This window comes from Pecten maximus, chromosome 1 (genome assembly GCF_902652985.1).
Source record: "Pecten maximus chromosome 1, xPecMax1.1, whole genome shotgun sequence".
Lineage (NCBI taxonomy): Eukaryota > Metazoa > Mollusca > Bivalvia > Pectinida > Pectinidae > Pecten > Pecten maximus.
The window spans coordinates 52561373-52574443 of record NC_047015.1 but is presented as its reverse complement, the minus strand read 5'-3'; the positions used below and the strand labels follow the sequence as shown (position 1 = coordinate 52574443).

The following is a 13071-nucleotide window of genomic DNA, read 5'->3' as shown; positions in this document are numbered from 1 at the left end:
TGTGTTGTAGCTATGAGTAAGAGACACAATACCAGATCGCGATCCTCTATTGATGGCGGCAGTATTCCGACCATTTAAAATGTTAGCATTGGGTGTGGAATGTCAGACATCGATACCATGAGACAATTTGCCATCGTCAATACGTTGTCTCTCTACGGAAAAGTAAAAATCTAAATTGAATAGCGATGATCTCGTAGTGTAGTTATGCATAGAAATATTAATGGTTTTACCTCCAAAGTAAGGCTTTATCTTTTGTTAGGCATTGGCTTACTCAGCTAGAGTGCATAGAGATTGAGTTTGTTCATAAATAAAACTGTGGACTGTGTAAATAGGTAAATATTGAAACAGCGTAATCAAGCAAATATTGATTAATGTTATAAATGTATCATATAAGATCAATAATTGTCTTCGTAAATTGAAGGTTGTTTTTGTGTCGAAATGACTCGCCTATCTGTGCAATGGAATCCAGGGCACAGCTTCAATGAATTGCTACCGTACACGCGGTAATGGTCGTCAATTTTGATGTAAGATTTTCCATGGTTGTAAATTCGAGATTGTTAACAGAGATCTCCGTCGTTGATGAAATTACTTTCTTCGTTCTATTAATAAAATTATGTCAGATACAAGAGATTTCATAGTAGAGTGTAAGAAAAACATCTACTTTTAGAAGAACCTAATTATGTTATCAAACACCATCAGTGTTATCATTATAGCTACATATTGCACGAGGAAAAGAACAGGAGTTAAAATTAGAAAAGCATCATAAAGAATGTCCAAAATGCTTTGTGATCTAATAGATAGTAATCTTCAAAATTACACGTCAGGAAACGGCGCCAATCTTTATTGAAACGACATATACACCAAGAAAAGTACAGACCCACTCCATTAAGGACGCCCCTGGATACACTCAGGCCGCTCTATGAGTCGTAAATATGACATTTTTATTTTCAATTACATCTGCATACTGATTGCTTGTTTGATGAATGTATAACACACACACGTCGGATATGCTCGCCACTGTATGGTTACAAAAACTGTCAATACTTGGGCGTGGAGACAATTGATCTTAACATTAAATAGATGAAGCATCTAAATATAGGGAGCAATATGAGGCCGTAAATAAGTTAGTTAGAAGTAACGAAATTACGTAAGATTACATTTCAGTCTTTGTCGTTAGATCTAATGCAGGCAGAATTTAGGTGATAGGTAATTTCTGTACAAACAGATTTAATGAAAGCTACGCTGCATGAAGCTGTTCCATTAGAAGCACACTGCTAGCTCTGTCAGTGTTAACGTAAAGGGTGCGTTATGCTATAGAATTTTGTTAAAACAACAGCCGGGAGATAAATCAACTGTGTAACGTAATTTGAAGGAGTTTGATTAAATATCGCATAGAAAAGTGCCACAGAGTTCTGATTTACAAAGCTTCCCAAACAAGTAGCGGTAGACATTATCTTAATGTTTTCACTTGAATCTTGCAGTTAGTGTGAAACTGTAAAAACAGTGCAGGTTTCAAGTGTTCTTCCATTTCAATTGATTTTTCCAAACCCCTATCTACTGCGAATAAGAGTGTTGCTTTAAATGAAGAGATGGAAAAACTGATCCAAACAAATCGGACATGTTAAACCTACAAAATATACGAACAAAAAACTGGGGGTTCGGGGGGTAATCTTCCGGTAAAATGGTTGGTAGTTAAACTTGTGCATTTCACGATAGATTCATACCTGGGTGTTTTATAATAAAAGTACATACGAGATATCTTTTAATGATTTCATCTTAAAATTTAAGTAGTATTCATAGTTCTAGAGAGAGACCCCCCCCCCCGCACACACACCCTCACACACACTCCCCTTTAATCCGCTGGTGATTATTTAAGCTTAAGTGTGAGACTTCGTAATGAGCGTCCCGCCGAACCAAGCAAGCTGTTAGAAATGTCCGCCGCCAGATCAAACGTCTTCAAATTACTACATTCCATTCTCTGCTGAACATGCTACTATTGGAAGTATTATATTTCAACGTGATAGCACTATATTAACTTCCGTTCATTGTCTATATATTAGTAAACAGTGTGTTTGTAAGACCATAACTGTTGGAAACATATACATTTAATGTAAACCCAAATAGAAAACTAACCAATCCTTGAATTATCCCCTTAATATGCATCCAAATCCTACCAAACAACCTACAATGCCATGGAAGGCCACTAGGGTAAGACTGTCGAGTGGAGTACAGTCTCTCATGTTCCGTGTGTTATGTTCCCACGCAATTTGTGTATGGGAAGACAAAGAGCAAACTAGAATAAAGTATAAAGGAAAACCTGGCGGGCATCAAACTTGGCATCGACAAACAAAAGGCACAGGCATTCCTTAAACGTCAAGTCTGAGATCGAATATCCTATGTGGTTTAAACAGTTTCCCGGTGAGGAAATATTCAAAGGAGACATGATATTTGGTTGAAAGTGAATAAAAACAAATATGCAATCTTTGTGTCAAAAGATCATATTAAGTGAAAAAGGAACAGGGTATGTGTCTAGCTTTAATTGTTAAACGTAATATCAGCAGATAAGGTCATTGAATGACGGTCTCCACTGTCTGTGAGTTGGTTGCGTGTAGTGAGTGTAATTTGGGAGGTTATTTGTGATATCGCGGAACTACTATCGACTTTATAGTGCTACCTCACTAAAGTATTCTTCCGAAGATACTCAGCAGGACATTCCACCAAGTCACATTTTACTGACTTGATTTTGGTATCTCTCGACAAGGGGACAGACCCAACGCCTTTCGCACATGGGTGAACTCTAAAGTGAGGCAGTGTCAAGGGAGACAATTTTAAGTTTAATATATCGCTACAAACCCGACTCCGACCTACAAGTTGTTTTGCCGAATATACGGTTCGGATGCAATAAATTACATATAGACAATATTCATATAACGTGCCTGAAATATTTATGGGTTTGTGGAAGATAATAAATTAAAAAATTTAAATTTCACTATATAAATAGGTACCCGACCGTATATCATGAATAAATTAACATTATAATGAAATACGTGTGTATATCATTGTTATGAAAATGTTTCTATATCTATATGATCTAAAGTATCTGAATCTTAAGATGGCCTCCATGAAGAGAATTCTGATAAAACTTTAACTACTTGTCTATTTGAAGACGCAATAAAAAGGTTGTTTTCTGTTCGTTTGTATTTCTTTTTGGCCTTTTGACATTATCAATCTCATATCCAAATGTACAGATCGGTTAAAATCACGAGAAAATAATTATATTAGTACCTTGAACTTCTTCTTGATGAATCACCATGCCACTTAAACAATGAACAGAAATACATTGCTGAAACTTGTATTCTGATAAAAAAACGGAATAAATAGATCATATAACTAACAAAGGTTCTTTCACATAATGGTATTATTCTAAAGCCTCAAATATCATACAATATCATGGTGCTGACGATTACATGTGCGTAAAGTATTGTCTGCCTAAACAAAAAGTATTTTTTCTTCTCTAGACGGCGTTAAACAAAAGTACTATGTTTTGATTATTTTCAAAACGGACCCTAGTGGAGAGCCAAAAAAACAAGGGCAGATAACCCAGTCTTCTTTTTACTGGTAACACTGGTGAATTGCAAAACAACTAATTTAATATAACAATGACATGTCGGAACCGAATATTGGAGTTAGCCATAACTGTCACTCTGGCAGCACAAATGTAAACCGAGGAAGGATATGAAATTATATCTCTCGTTTATATATTGATAACATTTAACAAAAATCGTAAAGGCTGTTGACAGCGAAAGACAAATGACAGCATACAGTTCTGGTTGGAATATAAAGAACACTAGCACATGATATATGTTAGACAAGATTTGTTTAAAAATTGAACATATACAGACATAAATAACACACCGCACCAGTTGATCGCTGGTTAAACTAACACTTCACAAAACGATTCCCCCTCGAGATTGCCGGCGCGTGCTCCATTAAATGATTTATTCTCGTGCAAGCTTTTGCAGTATTTTTATAACACTTAAACATGTTTGTCATTTTTTTCCAGGAAATGTCTAAATAATGATTTACTAATACAACATTCGCAGAAACTGTTATGTGAAGAATTGAAAATTTAAAAATCATTTTCTTTTGAAGTCGTCACTGAAAACAGGAAATACAAGTTTTTAATTTGAACGAGAATAACAATGCAATATTTAAACATCATCACACCCACTTGCTCAAAAATTAAAAGCACAAAATAAACAATCCGAAATAACTTACCACCCGTATAAAATGTCCATGTACTGCGATTGAGATATAACACATATCATTTTCTCTGAGCAAGTCTCCATCAAAGAGGCTGCTATGCTTATCACCAATGAAGCACTACACCTTTGAAGATGTATTTGCGTTTCAGCAGTCCTGCATAATGAGTATACCTGTTTGACTCAACTTCGATTATATCTAAGTTCCTTCAGTATAGCCAATCAACGTCTTTGCGTTACAATAGCCACTCGTTTATCAAAGAAAAATGATCACCAGCACAAATTGTACAGTGCACAGATAGTCATATATATGTATCCGTGTGTCCAATGGGAATCCTAGCTCTGTGAGATACCGCCACGGCTTGACAACGCTGGAATCGTTATACGGCTACACTGAACGAAGTCTAGCATTAGCGTATCAGAACTCTTGATTCCAGGGATGGCAACTCCGATCACTTACCAAAATCGATAATGGCATTATCTCAATTGTCACTCAGGTGTCTAGATTGCCACTTTCACAACATTTTCGTCAAGTCCCGTTATTGGTGAACATTAAGGTTCTCTGTTCATGTATATATATATACAATGTATATCTACTAAATCTAGGTGTGAACAGCTGTTCAATCAATATATACACATTTGTCATTGCTGCTGATGATAATGATCACACAGTTAACATGAACGAAAGGCTAGAACTATGGGTATGTTATAGACTGAAACACACGCGTACCATCCATTACATATGCTGAAAATCGTGGACGACACCATGAAACAATTTTAATTATTTACATTTAGGCAGGAACTTAGTATTTTTTGTATTTTTTTGTTCTTTTCAAAAACGAATTCAATATTTTCACCCGGAACTTCCCTATTTTTGTATAATTTGATCTTTTGATATTTGAACCCAATGTAGATTATACATTACTGTCTTTTAATATTTTACAATCTTCCTGGATCTATGAAAGTAATGAGCATCATTTCAAACAGATACACCCACAATTAGACTTGGCAAACACTGATAAGAACTGGGCCTTTTAGTCCACAAATCGATTGAGTGGTCATTAATGTTTAATCAATCAAACACGTGACTTGTGTTTCATGTCAAAGGTAAAACCCTAATAAGTATTTTATGTGATATGTCATAAATTATGACTACCTTCCTTCGCGCCAGATATATATTATGTCGTATTTAAGTACAATTGTATAAGTAACGATACTTATCTCATTGGTGCCGTCATCACAATCTGTGATCCGCACGGACATCCGTCCCCATATGACTCTTGTCGTCACCTTGATGTCAAAACCGATAAAAACAAACAAAACCATTTCCTCTAGGCAATTATTGTCATTTCACAAAAAGCTATAAAATTAAATAATAAAATCAATAATTGTCAGTTTAGGGACCAGACATAATTAGCGCTGCTAATTATCATTAATTTTGAAGTGAGAAGATGGTGTGATTGTTACCGGTCTTTAACGTGTAGAGTCGCAATATTATGACTTTTATTACTCTTTTTTATCTTCGTTTGCTATTTTCCTATCCCACTGCCATGATACAACTATCATTATTTTAAACACCAATAAACAAGGTACCATCGTATGTATGAATCAACATATCCTTTACTTCACATGGATATATATTTATCAGCAAAGTTTAATCTGATATTTAGCAAATTTGTTCAAACACGAATAATTGAAAGAAAATTCCGGAATGCATTCTCATTTCATTGGTCTCTAAAATCGAATTCCCGCATAGATTCGTAGAGGTTTCGATGACGGGACGCGCCACATGTAGACGGACAGGGCCATATGTAGACGGACAGGTCCTCATGTAGACGGAGATGTCCCATGTAGACGGATATCTCCACATGTAGACGGACAGGTCGACATGTAGACGGACAGGTCGACATGTAGACGGACAGGTCCCCATGTAGACGGAGAGGTCCCATGTAGACGGACAGGTCCACAAGTAGACGGAGAGGTCCCATGTAGACGGACAGGTCCACATGTAGACGGAGAGGTCCCCATGTAGACGAGATGTCCCCATTTAGACGGAGAGGTCCCCATGTAGACGGACAAGTCCACATGTAGACGGACAGGTCCACATGCAGACGGACAGGTCTTCATATAGACGGAGAGGTCCCACGAAGACGGAGAGGTCCACATGTAGACGGACAGGTCCCCATGTAGACGGACAGGTCCCCATGTAGACTGAGAGGTCCCCATGTAGACGGACAGGTCCCCATGTAGACGAACAGGTCCCCATGTAGACGGAGAGGTCACCATGTAGACGGACATGTCCCCAAGTAGACGGAGAGGTCAACATGTAGACGGACGGGTCAACATGTAGACGGACAGGTCCCCATGTAGACGAAGAGGTCCCCATGTAGACGGAGAGGTCCCCATGTAGACGGACAGGTCCCCAAGTAGACGGAGAGGTCCCCATGTAGACGGATAGGTCCCCATGTAGACGGAGAGGTCAACATGTAGACGGACAGGTCCCCATGTAGACGAAGAGGTCCCCATGTAGACGGAGAGGTCCCCATGTAGACGGACAGGTCCCCATGTAGACGGACAGGTCCCCATGTAGACGGAGAGGTCAACATGTAGACGGACAGGTCCCCATGTAGACGAAGAGGTCCCCATGTAGACGGAGAGGTCCCCATGTAGACGGAGAGGTCCCCTTGTAGACGGAGAGGTCCCCATGTAGACGGAGAGGTCAACATGTAGACGGAGAGGTCAACATGTAGACGGACAGGTCCCCATGTAGACGGAGAGGTCCCCATGTAGACGGACAGGTCCCCAAGTAGACGGAGAGGTCAACATGTAGACGGACGGGTCAACATGTAGACGGACAGGTCCCAAAGTAGACGGAGGGGTCAACATGTAGACGGACGGGTCAACATGTAGACGGACAGGTCCCCTTGTAGACGGAGAGGTCGCACGAATACGGAGAAGTCCCACATGTAGACGGACAGAGTAACAAGCAGACGGACAGAATGACATGTAGACGGACAGGTCCACATGCATGAGGGCAGATAGGTCTACAGATAGGTCTACAGGTAGACGGGTATGACCTTATGAAGACTGGCCACATGTAGTATGACAAGGCTTCATGTAGACAGACACGGTCATAGGTAGTCGGACAGGGCCATGTGTAGACGAGCATGATCACAAAAAGACGGGCAGGTCGACATACAGACTGGCAGGGCCACGTGTAGACACGGGAGGGACCAGATAAAATGTCTACCGAAACAAGCAAGATAAGACTAGAAACTAAAACACGCATAAAGGTTGTTTATACAAATAAAAAGATGTTGCAATTTTGACTGCAGATCAATTTTGATCTCTTCTATATCACAAGAATAGAAGACTCCGAATAAAATTCGAGCCGTATCATGTTTGCATTGCATCAACAAATTGAACAGCGGCCATCTTTTTTGGCATGATGACAAAGTTGGGGTCGTGTGTAAAATACTCCCCCGGGAAATACTGTCCGTCTCTCTGTATAAACATTAAACATGACGTGTTCCCTATGACAATTACATTTCTTGACATATGTCATAATCAATAAGATAAAGGGATATAATTAGACACACTGGAAGCCCCTCTGCGATGTTTGCGTTCGATTACCTATATGGTGTTAATGGGCCGTTAAGACTTCATAACTTACATTTCACGTTCATCACTAATATCCCTGTTATATATCAAACATCATTTAGTTAATGCAAAATTAGCAACAACAATGTATAATGTATGATCAGTATTTAAATATGCGGTAACCGTTATGCAATGTATATAAAACATTTTAATATTTTGTTTTAGTTTAACGTCCTATTAACAGCCAGGGTCATTTGAGGACGTGCCAGGTTTTGGAGGTGGAGGAAAGCCGGAGTGCCCGGAAAAAACCCCACCGGCCTACGGTCAGTACCTGGCAACTGTCCAACGTAGGTTTCGAACTCGAAACACAGAGGTGGAGGGCTAGTGATAAAGTGTCGGGACACCTTAACCACTCGACATCATCATTGTCTTCTTTTTTCAGTTTTTGTTTTAGTAATTTGTGGTCATACGTACATTTCATCATATCATTGGTATTTTACAATTAATTAGTTTTAAATTTGATACTCGTACCATTTGCATATTTTCATATGAAATTTGTGAAAATCCGTTCCGAATAACATTAGTTGTAGGAAAGCACAAAAAGCCAAACTGAACGGTTGATTTTTTCATAATACATGTATATTAAAGTTATCATTAGATGTGACAATAACAGTTGTAGAACAGCATAGCTCGTCCCTATTGTTTGCCAATAAATACTTACATGTAGAATATATATATATTAGTATTATTTCGCATATTGGATAAAAAAAGTTTTTGATCACATTAAAAAGTCAAAAAAATGTCAAAAAAAAGAAGGTTTTTTTTCTCCCAAAATCTTTCAGTTCAACTCCGGCATGTGGTATTCTAACCCTACAGAGACTCTAATTTCAAATATCAGCACCCTAGTACAATTATAAAGTAAGTGCCTTTCAACACTTGCACCATCACGTAAATATTCGTAATGAAATATTTCTGACCCTGGAAGGAATGAAGACTTGATCTATAATCCCTCGTATGGCATGTTTGCTTCGAGAAAAAAAGTAAATCAAAAGACAAATAAAAAATATGAGAAATAATTTCTTTAAGTCAAAAATTATGTGTCAATTTCACCAAACTTAATTAAAAAAAACTAATGAGACACCTTAAATCCATCCTTAGACGGAAACTTATCAGTCAGCTCAAACTCATCCTTAGGCAGAAAACCAACCAGACAGCTTACTTATAGCCAACCTCAGGCAGAAAACCATCCAGACACCTTAAAGCCATCCCCAGGCAGAAAACCATCCAGACACCTTAAAGCCAACCTCAGGCAGAAAACCATCCAGACACCTTAAACCATCCCCAGGCAGAAAACCATCCAGACACCTTAAAGCCAATCTCAAACAGAAAACAATCCAGACACCTTAAAGCCAATCTCAGACAGAAAACCATCCAGGCACCTTAAAGCCAACCTCAGACAGAAAACCATCCAGACACCTTAAAGCCAATCTCAGACAGAAAACCATCCAGACACCTTAAAGCCAACCTCAGAAAGAAAACTATCCAGACACCTTAAGGCCAACCTCAGGCAGAAAACCATCCAGACACCTTAAAGCCAATCTCAGACAGAAAACCATCCAGACACCTTAAAGCCAACCTCAGAAAGAAAACTATCCAGACACCTTAAGGCCAACCTCAGGCAGAAAACCATCCAGACACCTTAAAGCCAATCTCAGACAGAAAACCATCCAGACACCTTAAAACCAACCTCCGACAGAAAACTATCCAGACACCTTAAGGCCAACCTCAGGCAGAAGACCATCCAGACACCTTAAGGTCAACCTCAGGTAGAAAACCAACATTCAGTCAACTTTCATAATCAGACAGAAAACCAACCAGACAGCTTACTTATAGCCATCCTCAGGCAGAAAACCAACCAGACAGCTTACTTATAGTCATCCTCAGTCAGAAAACCAACCAGACAGCTTACTAATAGCCATCCTCAAACAGAAAACCAACCAGACAGCTTACTAATAGCCATCCTCAGTCAGAAAACCAACCAGACAGCTTACTTATAGCCATCCTCAGGCAGAAAACCAACCAGACAGCTTACTTATAGCCATCCTCAGGCAGAAAACCAACCAGACAGCTTACTTATAGCCATCCTCAGGCAGAAAACCAACCAGACAGCTTACTTATAGTCATCCTCAGTCAGAAAACCAACCAGACAGCTTACTAATAGCCATCCTCAGGCAGAAAACCAACCAGACAGCTTACTAATAGCCATCCTCAAACAGAAAACCAACCAGACAGCTTACTTATAGTCATCCTCAGTCAGAAAACCAACCAGACAGCTTACTTATAGCCATCCTCAGGCAGAAAACCAACCAGACAGCTTACTTATAGCCATCCTCAGGCAGAAAACCAACCAGACAGCTTACTTATAGCCATCCTCAAGCAGAAAACCAACCAGACAGCTTACTTATATCCATCCTCAGGCAGAAAACCAACCAGACAGCTTACTTTTAGCCATCCTCAGGCAGAAAACCAACAAGACAGCTTACTTATAGCCATCCTCATTCAGAAAACCAACCAGACAGCTTACTTATAGCCATCCTCAGGCACAAAACCAACCAGACAGCTTACTTATAGCCATCCTCAGGCAGAAAACCAACCAGACAGCTTACTTTTAGCCATCCTCAGGCAGAAAACCAACCAGACAGCTTACTTATAGCCATCCTCAGTCAGAAAACCAACCAGACAGCTTACTTATAGCCATCCTCAGGCAGAAAACCAACCAGACATCTTAAAATCATTCTGAGACATAAAAACATACAGACAACTTAAAGCCATCATCAAGCAGATAGACAAACAAGACAGCTGAAAGCCATCCACAGGCAGAAAACCAGCATAACGCCTTAAAGCCATCCATTTTGATAAAATAAGAGCCAGGAAGGAATATTTGAAGGAAAGGCAATTTATATAGCTTCCTTTACAACAATGTGATAAATTTGATTGTATGAACCTAGTTCTTAAAATTATATAATAATTGAGGAGACAAAACAGAAATGGAGCATATACTGACATTTTCAGATTAAATGTGTTTCACAGGCATACTTTCCGCTCCAAATTTCGTTTAATTCCCATGATGTCTTGTCTGCGACAGGTCTGGAATGACATATGTGTCTGTTCGTCTCGAAATGAAGATAGGAAAGACGGGTATTGAACTCGAACGTATACTGGCAAGGAAACGGTGGAACCGACAGCACGTGAAGATATACAAGTTAACCGTCAATATTAGAATGGACGTCAGGCACTGAAAGTGCAAAGTATGTCCTACTAGGTAAAAAAATCATAATATAGTACAGCGTTAGGGGAATCCTCACCTGTCGTTGAGTCACAAAAGGGATCGTGCACGTGAGCGCGAGACATGTAAACATTGAGTGTCTGTACAATATTCAGTACGTGCTTAATTTATAACCTCGTCCACTAGACATCTGATGTTTTTTCCTCTGTAATTCAGTAATAAAAAATCACACGTCAGGCTTCGGCGTCTCTTTCGCTGTGGAATGACGTTTTGTTGACATGCTCGGCGAATGAACTATTATATCGGTGAGATGGTATGGAGGCGTCGTTAACGTTGGGGATCACATTATTGAAGTACAGACTATAATATAGCTGCCTCTATACTAACAAAAACTGAACGCAAGGTTATTTAAAGAAAATCCTAATCAATGATATACTATTTTCTGGAAACTGGTGCTTCGGCTTCAGCACAAAACCAGTCGTTGGTGAAATAATCTCGACTTTTTCAGTGATGGACAAATCTATCGTTCATTTAGTGAAATATAGGCCCATGACACAGGGCCCCGATAATTTGTAATAATCTAAATATACTCGGACAAGGATCACCGAGTGTGTCATTTTCTCTCAATGCTTTGTGTTATATTCAAATGGCGAAGCCCGCGAAATACGTATGTGCTAGAATGGATTCTAGTTCACCTAGATTGTGATCAATTATCTAATTCCTTTGTAGTCCTGATATATGTGTGTATTGCCACATCTCGAATGCTTACTTGTTGGTAATGTAAATCAGTTTATTTCGCAAATGATTGCGTACGGTTGTCCTCATGTCTTTGGGATTTGCCATATATGTTTGAGACATCTCGACTTTAATCTTCTCGGAGGAATGGTAATATAGGCAACCAACTTGTGGTCAGTCGGAATCAAACAATCAGTCTTGTAGTTCAAGGACATCTATTTACTGACGCGATGGCAATATTTACTGCGGGCTAACTGTCACGTCATCATCGCCCTCAGCCGGAAATGGACGCACTAGCTGACTTCCGCTCAAGCAGCGGGGCAATTTCCGGTCACAATAAACTGTCGTTTTGGAAGGAAATATCTTCCCGATTCGATTTGATCCGAATCATTGTGCCAGTTGCGATGGCAGCTGACGATTTTTAATTGCGTCAATATATATTATACTAAATGCGTCTAGGTTTTTCTCTCCACGCAATCTAATATTTCCGGATCAGTTAGTGGGAAAGTCTATTGATACAGATACACACATTTGTAGGTGTTCCGGAAAAATGGTCGGAGGAAGAACTTCGAATCCTGGATATGCGAGTTTGAAGAATTGTAATCGTTACCGTGGATCATTCCTAAGATCACACAACTTGGCAATGTTTACTTGAGTAAAATTGAGTTTAACAGCGGTTATCCTTGAAAACCACACTTTGGATCTTTTCAACGACAGGATTATTTTGATGTACTTGTGTTATGAACAATTTTTTTTTTATTAGTGTCATAAGGGAATTCCTTAGTTAACGAATCTTTCTTGATGATTTGTAGTATTTTCATTTTATTCATTTATTTATTTATCTATTTATTTATTTATTTATTTATTTGTTTTGTTCGTGAGACTGGGTTCACTACCCACTCTAACGGAAACGTCTCTTTTTGCGTTTGCAGTTTTCAAAATATTGTTTTAATTCGAATACGATTAAACATATCTTCTAAGTTAATATACAGGAAAAACAATATTTTGTTAAAATAATAAAATAAACCAATGATAATATACTTATCAAAATCCAGTTTTCAGGTGAAGCTAGTTAGCATTCAATACAGACAAACGTGAAACAAGGAAAACGCCCCTAAACTTAAAATAAAAACGTATTTGACCGTACATGCCAATCGACGGTAATTCAAATATTATGTTTATGTTTTA

At 38.9% G+C, this 13071-nt stretch overlaps 1 protein-coding gene across 5 annotated transcripts in view; it reads right to left on the bottom strand.

Moving 5' to 3' along the window:
- LOC117337749 (allatostatin-A receptor-like) overlaps nucleotides 1-13071 on the bottom strand; it is a 96165-nt gene that overhangs the window by 45684 nt on the left and 37410 nt on the right. For 2 of the 5 annotated variants that reach the window (XM_033898875.1, XM_033898866.1), the window contains exon 1: nucleotides 4279-4636. The exons of the other annotated variants lie outside the window; for them this stretch is intronic. The gene's annotated coding sequence lies outside the window, so the exon portion shown is untranslated. Of the gene's footprint in view, nucleotides 1-4278; nucleotides 4637-13071 lie in introns of those variants that run through there. 5 annotated transcript variants of the gene reach the window in all.